Below are 12500 nucleotides of genomic sequence, written 5' to 3' on the forward strand. Positions count from 1 at the left end.
TTCAGCGGCGCCTCATTTGAATGCGAAAGGATCGATCATCCTAATGTGATTCGGCATCATGGAGCCCGGAACACAAAATAATAAGCGAATCTTTACGCGGCGCAAATAGCCAATCTGAGATCCTGAAAGTTCCTCGAGGAGAGAGACCAAAAAACGCAGGAGCCTTTTCAAGCGGACTAGAATGGAATATTAACTACAGTAGATACAGTCGAAACTCTTCTGGTGGGAACCTTTTGACTTGGAGTTGATTAATCCGACCAATAAACTCAAGATGAGTTTTACGACGGGGCATAAAAGGAATCCATCGAGCCGCTTTCTCCTTTTCCCGCAAAGACTGCTAATTGTATTTGTCAGGAGCGGTAAAAAATGCCAGGCTGTGATGCTCTAACACTTGGCCAACTTCTTTCTCGCTATTCTTGTTTCGGGGCTAAATAAAAAAAAAAAAAAAAAAAAAAAAAAAAAAAAACAGAATGAATCGTCTATTGCCACATGAATTCAACGCCCAAACCCCGCGGGCACAGAATGGCATAACTGCAGAGTGCCTTGTCGTTCTCACTTCGATAAAATTTGAGTGAATTTTCAGTGAAGCTCTATCATAAATGGTCGAAAGCGGAAGCTTTATACATGAAGAATTGAAACCCGATAAGAAATTAATGGACCATGTGGATGGCTTCAGAAAAAAAAATGTAAGTCATTAGCAATTCACGTCTCCCGGTTAGCAAAGATGCCGCGATTTTCTTCACTCACGCCTTCTGTAGAACACCAACAACACCACAAGTCCAAGTTCCTCGTTGGACGAGTGATTTTCGCGCTCTGCTACCAATCCAGTAGTCTGAAGTTCGATTCTCGGCGCGGCCAACGTGGATCAGAGGAATGTCTTTCTGGTGATAGAAATTCATTTCTCGATATAATGTGGTTCGAGTCCCACAATAAGCTGTAGGTCCCGTTGCTAGGTGACCAATTGGTTCCTAGCCACGTTAAAATATCTAATCCTTCGGGCCAGCCCAAGGAGAGCTGCTAATCAGCTCAGTGGTCTGATAAAACTAAGATATACTTAACCACAAAGTCCACCAGAAATCAACAAACGCAGAATGATTTGACAAGTCTAAAGAACAGTTTAAGGCGATCCCCATGCAATCTTTGATGAGCCTGAAGTAGCCAAGAACACGCCCCTTGATTATTCTAAGCTTCCTGGCCTCTGTAGTAGATGAATATGCGACGTCACAAGGCTAGAAATACACATAGGCATATACTTACACTTATTTCATTGACACTTGTACACTCTTATGTATACGTACGTATGTGGCTGAGTATACCTTTCTATGTGCAGCAATTCTAAAAGGATTCAAATTTTCAAGCTATGAACTGGTTTCCCAGGAAGTACAATGTACTTTGAAACGTGTATTCTCAATTTGTATGAATCTCCCATGTCATATACCTGTCTTCAAGTCGATAACATATCACTCAACATGAGCTTGAAGTTAATAATGAATCACTCTCGTTACTCTTGATTAACGAATAAGTACTGAAACTGCTATTTTAGAAATAAGAGGTCCCCCTAAGAATAAAATCTGAACACCTGAATACGGCCCCATAGTTAAACCCCTTTGACTATCATTTTGCCTGATATTTGAACATGCTTTTTACTTTGCCTTCATTTTTTTTTTTTTTTGACATTGACCTTTTTTTGAATAACCGTTGGGATCAGGAGAACATTGCTGGACCTGAGATGTTCCATCAGTCGTCTGAACTCGGTTCCCTCAGATTCTCTGGTTGATGATGATGATGATGAAGATGATGGATGATGATGATTCTGGACCATGGAAACCACACAGCACATCTTACTGTTTTATACCTGAAGAGAGAGAAAAAAAAAATCCAGGAAACTGTGATTAACTGCATCAGCATTCAAGACCTAACATCTTACATTAATTAAGACTTGCGCCCCTTAAATCTACGGATGCTCAAGAGAAGTCTCGCTCAAAGCCAAGGTATATATATATATAATTTGGTCAAACCAACGCCCACCAAAACGGAGCGGGAATGAAACGAAGGGCAGACAAGTGTCATTAAAAATCGTCCCTTCGTCGGCGTGTCCCCTCAGCGTTCATCCATTATCAATGCTGCTGCTACCGAAGAACAAGCGACGGCAACGAAAACACAACCTGAGACCTCAAGATTAGGGTTGAATTCGTGAAGCAATGCATCGAACCCTTTCACATTTTTCAAACGTCTTCAGAAATAATAAAAAAATGTTAGAGGTCGGCTGTAACGTCAGTTATTTCTTTAAGGAACTTTTACAAACCCTCGAAGTAGATGAATTTTATTTTTTAAAGGAACTTTTCAAAACCCTCGAAGTAGATGAATTTAATTTTTTTAAGGAACTTTTCAAAACCCTCGAAGTAGATGAATTTTATTTTTTCAAGGAACTTTTCCAAACCCTCGAAGCAGATGAATTTAATCTTTTAACGGAACTTTTCAAAACCCTCGAAGTAGATGAATTTTATTTTTTAAAGGAACTTTTCCAAACCCTCGAAGTAGATGAATTTTATCTTTTAAAGGAACTTTTCCAAACCCTCGAAGTAGATGAATTTTATTTTTTTAAGGAACTTTTCAAAACACCTGTAGTAAATGAATTCACCAATGATAGCATCTAGATCTAAATATCCTTACCCATAACTAGTTCTATAGCTCTTCACTATATCAGTAAGCTGCACTTAATAAAAAGAAATATCAGTTAACAAAAACGATAAAAAAGCAATTTAAGTAAACGCTTTTATGAAACTGATTCCACTTTCACATTTTACACAAGAAACCAAATGGATTTTCTACTTTTTTTTCAAAATATCATAACAGATAAAATTCTTAGACAAAAACACTGGGCATCAGTAATGGATCTCTATCTCAAGAATGGTTTACCTATGTAAAGAGCTTAATAATAACTTAATTGACAATTACTTTATTTGCACTACATGGGTGCTGCTAATGCTGAGAGGAGTCTTCCAAGGAATTCCCGCCGCTTCTCTTGTAAGATAATGAATTTTAAGCGGTGTCTTATAAAGGCAATACTGCGAACAACTGGGCTAAAAAAACATGTCACTATCTTAGATACAATATATTGTATATATATATATGTATATATATATATTATATATATATATATATATTATATATATATATATATGTAATATATATATATATATAATTATAACCTGATATGTATATATAATTTGATATCTACGTATATACTACAGTATACATACATACCTATATATATGTTATATATATATATTGTAGTATATACGTAGATATATATTTTATATTTATGTATATATAATATACATCTACGTATATACTACAAGATATATATATATACATAAATATAAAATATATATCTACGTATATACTACAATATTTATATATACATATATATAGGTATGTATGTATACTGTAGTATACGTAGATATAAATTATATATACATATCTATGTGATATATACATATATATATATAACTATATATATATATATATATATATATATATATATATACATATATATGTATCTATATGATAGTGACATGTTTTTTTAGCCCAGTTGTTCGCAGTATTGCCTTTATAAGACACCGCTTAAAATTCATTATCTTACAAGAGAAGCGGCGGGAATTCCTTGGAAGACTCCTCTCAGCATTAGCAGCACCCATGTAGTGCAAATAAAGTAATTGTCAATTAAGTTATTATTAAGCTCTTTACATTCAATTATTTAAAAAGAAAAAATAAATTAATGAATTAATAAACAGAGGAATATTGAGGTATTTGACTATAGTATTCTTTATTTCACATTCTTGGACTCGTTTTAAATTTACTTCTCTTGGCTGTATACTTGTTATTAATTTGTTCATATGTATAATATAATCACATCTTTAATTTTCACAATTGAATAAATCCCATTCTGAACAGATTCTAGACAATGCATATATAGATCCGCGCCTGTTCCCTCATTCATGCTGTCTCACAGATCAACTTTGTGTCCGTGTTTGTGAGTGTGTTTGTATGTATTGATGTGTGTATGTATGTATTATATATATATATATGTATACATATATGTATGTATGTATGTATGTATATAGATATTTATATATATATATATATACATATATATATATATATATATATATACATATATATATATGTATATGTGTATATAGTATAGTATATACGTCGATATATATATATATATATATATATATATATAGATGTATATATATAAATATCTATATACATACATACATACATACATGTATACTATATATATATATATATATATATATATATATATATATATATATATACATACATACACACATCAATACATACAAACACACTCACAAACACGGACACAAAGTTGATCTGTGAGACAGCATGAATGAGGGAACAGGCGCGGATCTATATATGCATTGTCTAGAATCTGTTCAGAATGGGATTTATTCAATTGTGAAAATTAAAGATGTGATTATATTATACATATGAACAAATTAATAACAAGTATACAGCCAAGAGAAGTAAATTTAAAACGAGTCCAAGAATGTGAAATGAATACTATAGTCAAATACCTCAATATTCCTCTGTTTATTAATTCATTAATTTATTTTTTCTTTTTAAATAATTGAATGTCTTTTTTTCGTATTTCCTTATGCCTCCTCTTATTCTTCCTGATGAACACCATACTCTTTGGAAGATTGTATTTCAAGTCAGTGGGCCCTGTGGGGTTGTTAATATGAATAGTCTATGTTCTGAATAATAATAATAACAATAATAATAATAATAATAATATGAAGAGAAAGAGATGGAAAAAATGGATAAGAATCAAGACCTGGAAATAGAAATAAGAAGGATATGGGATATGCCAGTGGAAATTGTACCCATAATCATAGGAATACTAGAAGGCACGATCCCAAGATCCCTAAAAAGGAATCTGGAAAAACTAGAGGCTGAAGTAGTTCCAGGACTCATGCAGAAGAGTGTGATCCTAGAAACGGCACACATAGTAAGAAAAGTGATGGACTCCTAGGGAGGCAGGATGCAACCCGGAACCCCACACTATAAATACCACCCAGTCGAATTGGAGGACAGTGATAGACCACAATAATAATAATAATAATAATAATAATGAATTATTATTATCATTATAACATCATTTATATCACTTAGACCTTAAATCACGTGCCAACGATCTAATAATAATAATAATAATAATAATAATAATAATAATAATAATAATAATAATAATAATAATAATAATAATAACAATCATAATGATAATAATAAATTATTATTATTATTATTATTATTATTAAACTCATAATATATCATTCATATTACTTAGACCTTAAATCCCGTGCCAACGATTTAATAATAATAATAATAATAATAATAATAATAATAATAATAATAATAATAATAATAAATTATTATTGCTATTATTATCATTATTATTATACTAATAACATATCATTCATACCCCTTAAGACCTTAAATCCAGTGCCAACGATCTAATAATAACAAAATAAAATCATTATTATTATTTTTTTTTTGGGGGGGAGGGGTGTTCTATCACAGTCCTCCAATTCGACTGGGTGGTATTTATAGTGTGAGGTTCCGGGTTGCATCCTGCCTCTTTAGGAGGCCATAACTTTTCTTACTATGTGCGCCGTTTCTAGGATCACACTCTTCTGCATGAGTCCTGGAGCTACTTCAGCCTCTAGCTTTTCTAGATTCCTTTTCAGGGATTTTGGGATCGTGCCTAGTGTTCCTATGATTATGGGTACAATTTCCACTGGCATATCCCATATCCTTCTTATTTCTATTTTCAGGTCTTGATACTTATCCATTTTTTCCCTTTCTTTCTCTTCAACTCTGGTGTCCCATGGTATTGCGACATCAATGAGTGATACTTTCTTCTTGACTTTGTCAATCAACGTCACGTCTGGTCTGTTTGCACGTATCACCCTATCTGTTCTGATAACATAGTCCCAGAGGATCTTTGCCTGATCGTTTTCTATCACTCCTTCAGGATGGTGCTCGTAAGCTGGTGTTTCTTGCACAGGCTCCAGTGGAGGGCTTTTGGTACTGAATCATGCCTCTTTTTGTACTGGTTCTGTGCAAGTGCCGGACATTCGCTTGCTATGTGATTTATGGTTTCATTTTTCGTATTGCACTTCCTGCATATGGGTGAGATGTAATTTCCATCCATCGTTCTTTGGACATATCTGGTTCTTTGGGCCTGATCTTGTGCCACTGTTATCATTCCTTCGGTTTCCTTCTTGAGCTCTCCCCTCTGTAACCATTGCCATGTGTCATCGCTGGCTAGTTCTTTAGTCTCTCATTATTATTATTATTATTATTATTATTATTATTATTATTATTATTATTATTATTATTATTATTATTATTATTATCACTGAAACTTTAATCCCGTGTCAACGATCTAATAATATATCATCAGACAGAATGGTAAAACATCCCGCAAAGACTCCTAAATGTCTGCAAACAGCTCAACAAAACAGTCTATGATGAACAAGACTTCTATTCGCCTCAGGCCCTTCTTGGACGTCTGGTTCATTTCCTTCTTGCCTTGAAAAAAATGACCTCATCATTTCCCGTTACCAAGAAAAATGGAAAGGCAGTATATCAACCAGCGTTTCTCAGCGAATCTGACAAACGAGGGAGAGGAAAGAAATGAGAGAAACTTGGGGAAGAAATGAGACCTATTCCTATTTCCTACTTTGGCCAAGGAATATGGAATGTGGACGATGCAAGGTTCACATGAAAGGAAAGAAAAATCACGAATAATGAATTCTCTATGTTTTTATCGAGACTTGACAGAATGATTCATTAATTGTGGCTTAAAAACTTGTGTAGGTTTTCTTTGCTGTCAAGGTAATGAAAAAATGTTTAAGAAATAAAAAAAAAAGAAAAAAAAAACTAGAATTAAGCATCAATTCTAACAATAATGAAAACAAAAGTAATCGTTGGATTATTTCAAAAATGCCACGGCGCCTTTTAGAACTTCGTAAGAAGAGACATCTCGAGATGCACCAAAAACAATAAATTAAATGGGACCATAATCATCAAGCGTCACAACTAACTCCCACAAAATAGAAATAAATTTAAAACTTTTGTACAACGGCAGAGCCTCCAATAATGACATGAACGAAAAGAATAAAAGCAATGATTACCCAACCTGACAATAATGTAGAGGCTTTATCATATTTTCTAAACTTTCCTCCTACCTGTCTCGAGTAGCAAACTATAGGGTAAATATTTTTCTTTAGTTTTCCAGTTTTATTTTTTATTTTATTTTGTTTTTTTTTTTTGGGGGGGAGGGGGGAGAGCGGGGGAGTTGAAGTAACAGACATTTCTGTAAAAATATTCTAATAGGAAAGAAGCAGCCTTCCTTGTAAAGAGTCCATTTCTGAAAAAATACAGCAAGCACATAATATATATATAATATATATATATATATATATATATATATATATATATATATATATATATATATATATATATATACTTGTGCTCATATATATACATATATACACAGATACACAAACAGAATTATATATATATATATATATTATATATATATATATATATATATATATATATATATAGATATATGCCAAGAAGGAAAGATAAACGAAGCAGGATCTGCGAGACCTTTCGACGTTAAACGTCCTTTCTGCTCAGTAAAGGACGTTTAACGTCGAAAGGTCTCGCAGATCCTGCTTCGTTTATTTTTCCTTCGTGGCATATATCTTTATTTATGGATTTATCACGTTCCTAACTTTCGTGATTCAGTTATACACACACACACACACACACACCACACACACATATATATATATATATATATATATATATATATATATATATATATATATATATATATATATAGATAGGAGGAGAGAGGATGGAGTGAGAGAGGGATCGCGAGGAGAAGATGGAAGCGGAGATAAGATTTTTGCGGAGTGGGAGATGGGAGACGAGAGAGAGAGAGAGAACGTTTACTTTCATCAAGAATCTAAAATCATCTGGACAGATGGTGAGAATATCATACAATACAATGCCTAAAATCACTAAAACACAATACAAATATTGTGCCTTTTCTTTGTACACCTAGCCGCTGGAAGTGCCATGGGACATGAGACTATTATCTAGAATCTAGACTATCTGCAATTTCTTTAATATGATAATGTCACCAGATATCCATAAGTAGAGAAACTGTAAAATTTTCATGTTTAGCACTGAATGGGAAATCAGACCACGCCTTGAGTTTTGGTGAGGTCACTATTTTCTTGGCGGTGCTATCTAAAATTCGTACAAAACTTCAAGTGTTTTCAAAAGGCAACAAAACGATAGCACAAAGCTAAAGTGACGGCAAATCTTTCACTCCATCATGAAGACGGTGCCTTACTGGGGGCGGGGATAGTTTTCTTAACTGCTTGTTTTATTGGAAAAGAATCCTTCTGAAAGTCTAATTTGGATTTGCGACTTTACTTCTCAAAATCCTAGATAAACTGAAGCGCTTCTGAAACTTCATCTCATGCATCCATAACCTAAATATCTCGTACCCAAAGAAACTATGAAATTACACACAGAAAGTAACACAAACCGCCCAGATTAAGGCAATATATGTTCTGTAACCAATCTCCTTGCGTAGATTGAAAGTCTCCACATCTAAATTAGTCTCTGAAGCTCTAAGCTGATGAATTCAACCTCAAAAGTTATATCATAACGGGTCATATTGCGATGATCAAATGACAGGCCAGCCTAACCGAATCACACTTGAAATCTGGCAGGAACAGATTAGGAAAGATATAACGGAAGTATTAAAAAAAGTTGTCAGCAAATGAACCCTTATTCCTGGTTCATTATCAGCAATGCAGTCAAGGGTATCTAAAACCCAATAAATAAATTCCAAGACAATCTACGTAGTGTTTGCTCATAAAGACATGAAATGTAGATACAGAAACTGCTCTTTTCATGAAAATAGTTGCCTCATTTAAATAACGACTTGCAAGGAGTCATACGAACGCATTAAACTTTAGCAAGATGAAGGAAAATCATGAATTAATAGTAGTCCTATACGTAATGAAAGGCCTATCTGTCCTATTGACAAAAAAATGCAAAGTGAAATAACGATAAACTTTACATACTACTTATAAAACTGCATTCAACTCTATTCTTGAAAAATCTGTCAAAACGACAGGCATCTGGAATTCAGAAAAAGATACATCTCAGATAGCTCTGATAATCAGTATCATAAGCCTGTTTGCGTTATTCTACAGCAACGTTCGTCTGTTACCGATACAGCGCAAGCAAAATACAGGGCAATTTATGCTACTCAGTCCACTTCCTTGAGAATACAGTGCACAAAAAAGGAGGAAAAGGAAGTTCAGCATCCAAAACTAATCTTTATAGGAAGTTCAACATCTGAAACCAATCCTGATATGAAGTTCAGCATCTGAAACTAATCCTTATAGGAAATTCAGATCTGGAACTCTCCTTGACAGGTCGTTAAGCAGCTGAAACTAATATTGACAGGAAATTCACCATCTAAAATTAATCCAGACAGGAAATTCACCATCAGAAACTAATCCTCATAGGATATTCAGATCTGAAGTCATTTTTGATAGGTCGTTAATCATCTGAAACTAATCCTTGTAGGAAGTTTGGCATTTGAAACTAATCGCTATAGAATTGATTGATTGATTGTGCCTATTAAACATGGCGTCACAACATTTAGGTTATTGACACCGAAATAAATTTAAATAGAAAAAAATTAAATTTAAAATAAATTTCATTTAAAAATATCTAAAAATATATGTCTATAAATATACTACAGGAACTTAAGCATCTGAAACTAATCCTCATCTTTTACGAATAACTTTAAATCTGAGCCATTACAAATGGTGCTATCGGCAGAATACAGTTGTGTGTGTGTGTGTGTGTGTGTGTGTGTGGTATTTATTTATTTAGTTTTACAAGTCGATATTCAGTGGTTAGTTAACTTTGATATTTAAATACAAAAAATTCAGCGTCCTAATTCCCTAATTCGCTATACTTCTGGTACCCCAATCTGTGACCTACACCCATATTGCATTTGGACAGTAATTAGGTGAACACCCAGAAACGGCAGATTCCATCGGTACAGCATTCCAGGTCCCCAGAACCTCTGTTCCTCAAAATGGCGTATGTGGAACACACACACACACACACACTTTGTGCCCCGAAGATGTGTTAAATACACGAAAGTACTTGGCACTCTGTCCTCTTTTTTTTAAATTTCTTCCAGTGGCTTCAGCTAATATATATATATATATATATATATATATATATATATATATATATATATATATATATATACATACACATACACTGAAGAAGGGGCGAGCGCTAATATTTATGCATATCTCTGAATATATCATTAAAATAACTACTGATGAACTAACTAATCAAAATTTCTTTTATAAATGTCTCAATTCATAATACACTCCTATCTATTTCATATGGGCAGTGTATATTCTTGGCCTAACGCCTTACTCACTCATTTTCCTATTTTACCAGTACACGCATTTATTTCTGATAGTTATTTACACATCAGTTTTACTTCTAGTTTCTTGTATTATCGTTAAAAAATCTAAAGAATAATCAAGTCATCTGATCTTAATGCTACTCTAAATTATATAATTATCAAGCCTACCCAACTGGTCAGGTCGACGTCCCATAAACAATTATCCACTCCCTCTTCAGTAACTAAAAAGATGTGTGGTGGTGTCGTGATTGGTTCATATACCAATAGATGTTTATGGCTTTATTCTCTCTGGACAAAATTCCTCCTTATTCTACGTTATTCGCACCGTTGACGTTTTGTGAATCTCACCTTTCGTGAGTTAAGAGTTTTTAATAGTTTTGCATATCCGAGATAAACAATTAAAAGGTCAATGTTAACGATAACTTCATTCTCTTCACCTGAGCTCGAAACCACCATTCGTTAGATGGTAGAATTATTATAGAATTATTAACAGTACTATTTCAGCTCTTGAAGCAATATCTGAGAAACCTATACATAGTTTCTCCCATTTAATTTTTGATAATGAGACATGAGTAAAGAGGTATTTCCATTTGAATGATATTTCACGGTTAAAATTTCCCTTGCTGACTCAAGTCTTATTTTAACCACCCCCCCCCCTTCCCTCCCCAATCCCCACACCCCAGCCCCCCTTTAGATTGCCATCTAACAGAAAAAAAAATTAATTATTCTTGACTCATGATCATGACTCTCCCATGGCTGTCCATTGCTATTTTTAATTATTCCATACTTTCCTATTACCTTCTGTTGCTTCTTGCAAATGAAGACCAAATTCTTTGTAAGCTTTAATTTCAAGTCAATGACCCGCGTGTGCTTGGTCTATATGCATAGGATTCATGTTCTCAATAATAATAATAATAATAATAATAATAATAATATAATAATAATAATAATAATAATAATAATAATAATAAAAATAATAATAATAATAATAATAATCTCGTCATGGTATACCAAAACATCCAGAAAGGGCAGCTTATTTTCCACTTCATATTCCACTGTAAATTGAATGGAAGGTAGTATGCTATTGACAAATCTCAAAAACTCTTCGAAGTCTATTTGATTACCTAGGAAAATTACGAGGATATCGTCGACATATCTTACCCAAATGAGTGGTTTTAGATTTGGATCACATTTGGAGAGTATTTCAATTTCTACAAATTCCATGCACAAATTTGCAAGTATGGGGGATAAGGGTGAACCCATGGCTACGCCAAATTTTTGTTTATAACCTTCATTGTTGAAAGAAAATATTGTGGATGAGACACATAGACGAATCAAGTCTAAAAACTGTTCTGTAGGAATAGGGAAGTTAACATTTCCAATTTCTGGCTGTTCTTTTAATTTTGTAAGGACAAATTTTAAAGGCACATTAGTGAAAAGGGCCGTAACATCTAGGCTAATCATTTTTCCTCTTACATTACCCAGGGTCCTAAGCCTGTCTAGAAAGTTACTTGAATGGAGTAAGTGAGCATTGGAAAAGGTGCCTAATAATGGGCTGAGCTGTTCGGCTAACCACACAGCCATAACAGATTGTGGCGAATTACAAGTAGCTATAATGGGACGTAGAGGGCATCCTGTTTTATGAAGTTTTGGTATGCCGTAAAAGTAAGGGAGACTCGGCATTTTCTTTGATATTTTACTCAAATGATTAGCCTAGATGTTACGGCCCTTTTCACTAATGTGCCTCTAGAGTTTGTCCTTACAAAATTAAAAGAACAGTCAGAAATTGGAAATGTTAACTTCCCTATTCTTATAGAACAGTTTTTAGACTTGATACGTCTATGTGTCTCATCCACAATATTTTCATTCAATAATGAAGGCTATAAACAAAAATTTGGCGTAGCCA

General features: G+C 33.6%; 1 long non-coding RNA gene across 5 annotated transcripts in view; it reads right to left on the reverse strand.

Annotated features, from left to right (window-relative positions):
* Positions 1–12500, reverse strand: part of LOC135209259 (uncharacterized) — a 458718-nt gene that overhangs the window by 760 nt on the left and 445458 nt on the right. For all 5 annotated transcript variants that reach the window (XR_010313339.1, XR_010313336.1, XR_010313335.1 and 2 more), the window contains one exon: positions 1–1855. This exon is cut by the window's left edge. This is a non-coding gene — a long non-coding RNA (uncharacterized LOC135209259). The remainder of the gene's footprint in view (positions 1856–12500) is intronic.

The sequence above is a fragment of the Macrobrachium nipponense genome, chromosome 37, assembly GCF_015104395.2.
Source record: "Macrobrachium nipponense isolate FS-2020 chromosome 37, ASM1510439v2, whole genome shotgun sequence".
Lineage (NCBI taxonomy): Eukaryota > Metazoa > Arthropoda > Malacostraca > Decapoda > Palaemonidae > Macrobrachium > Macrobrachium nipponense.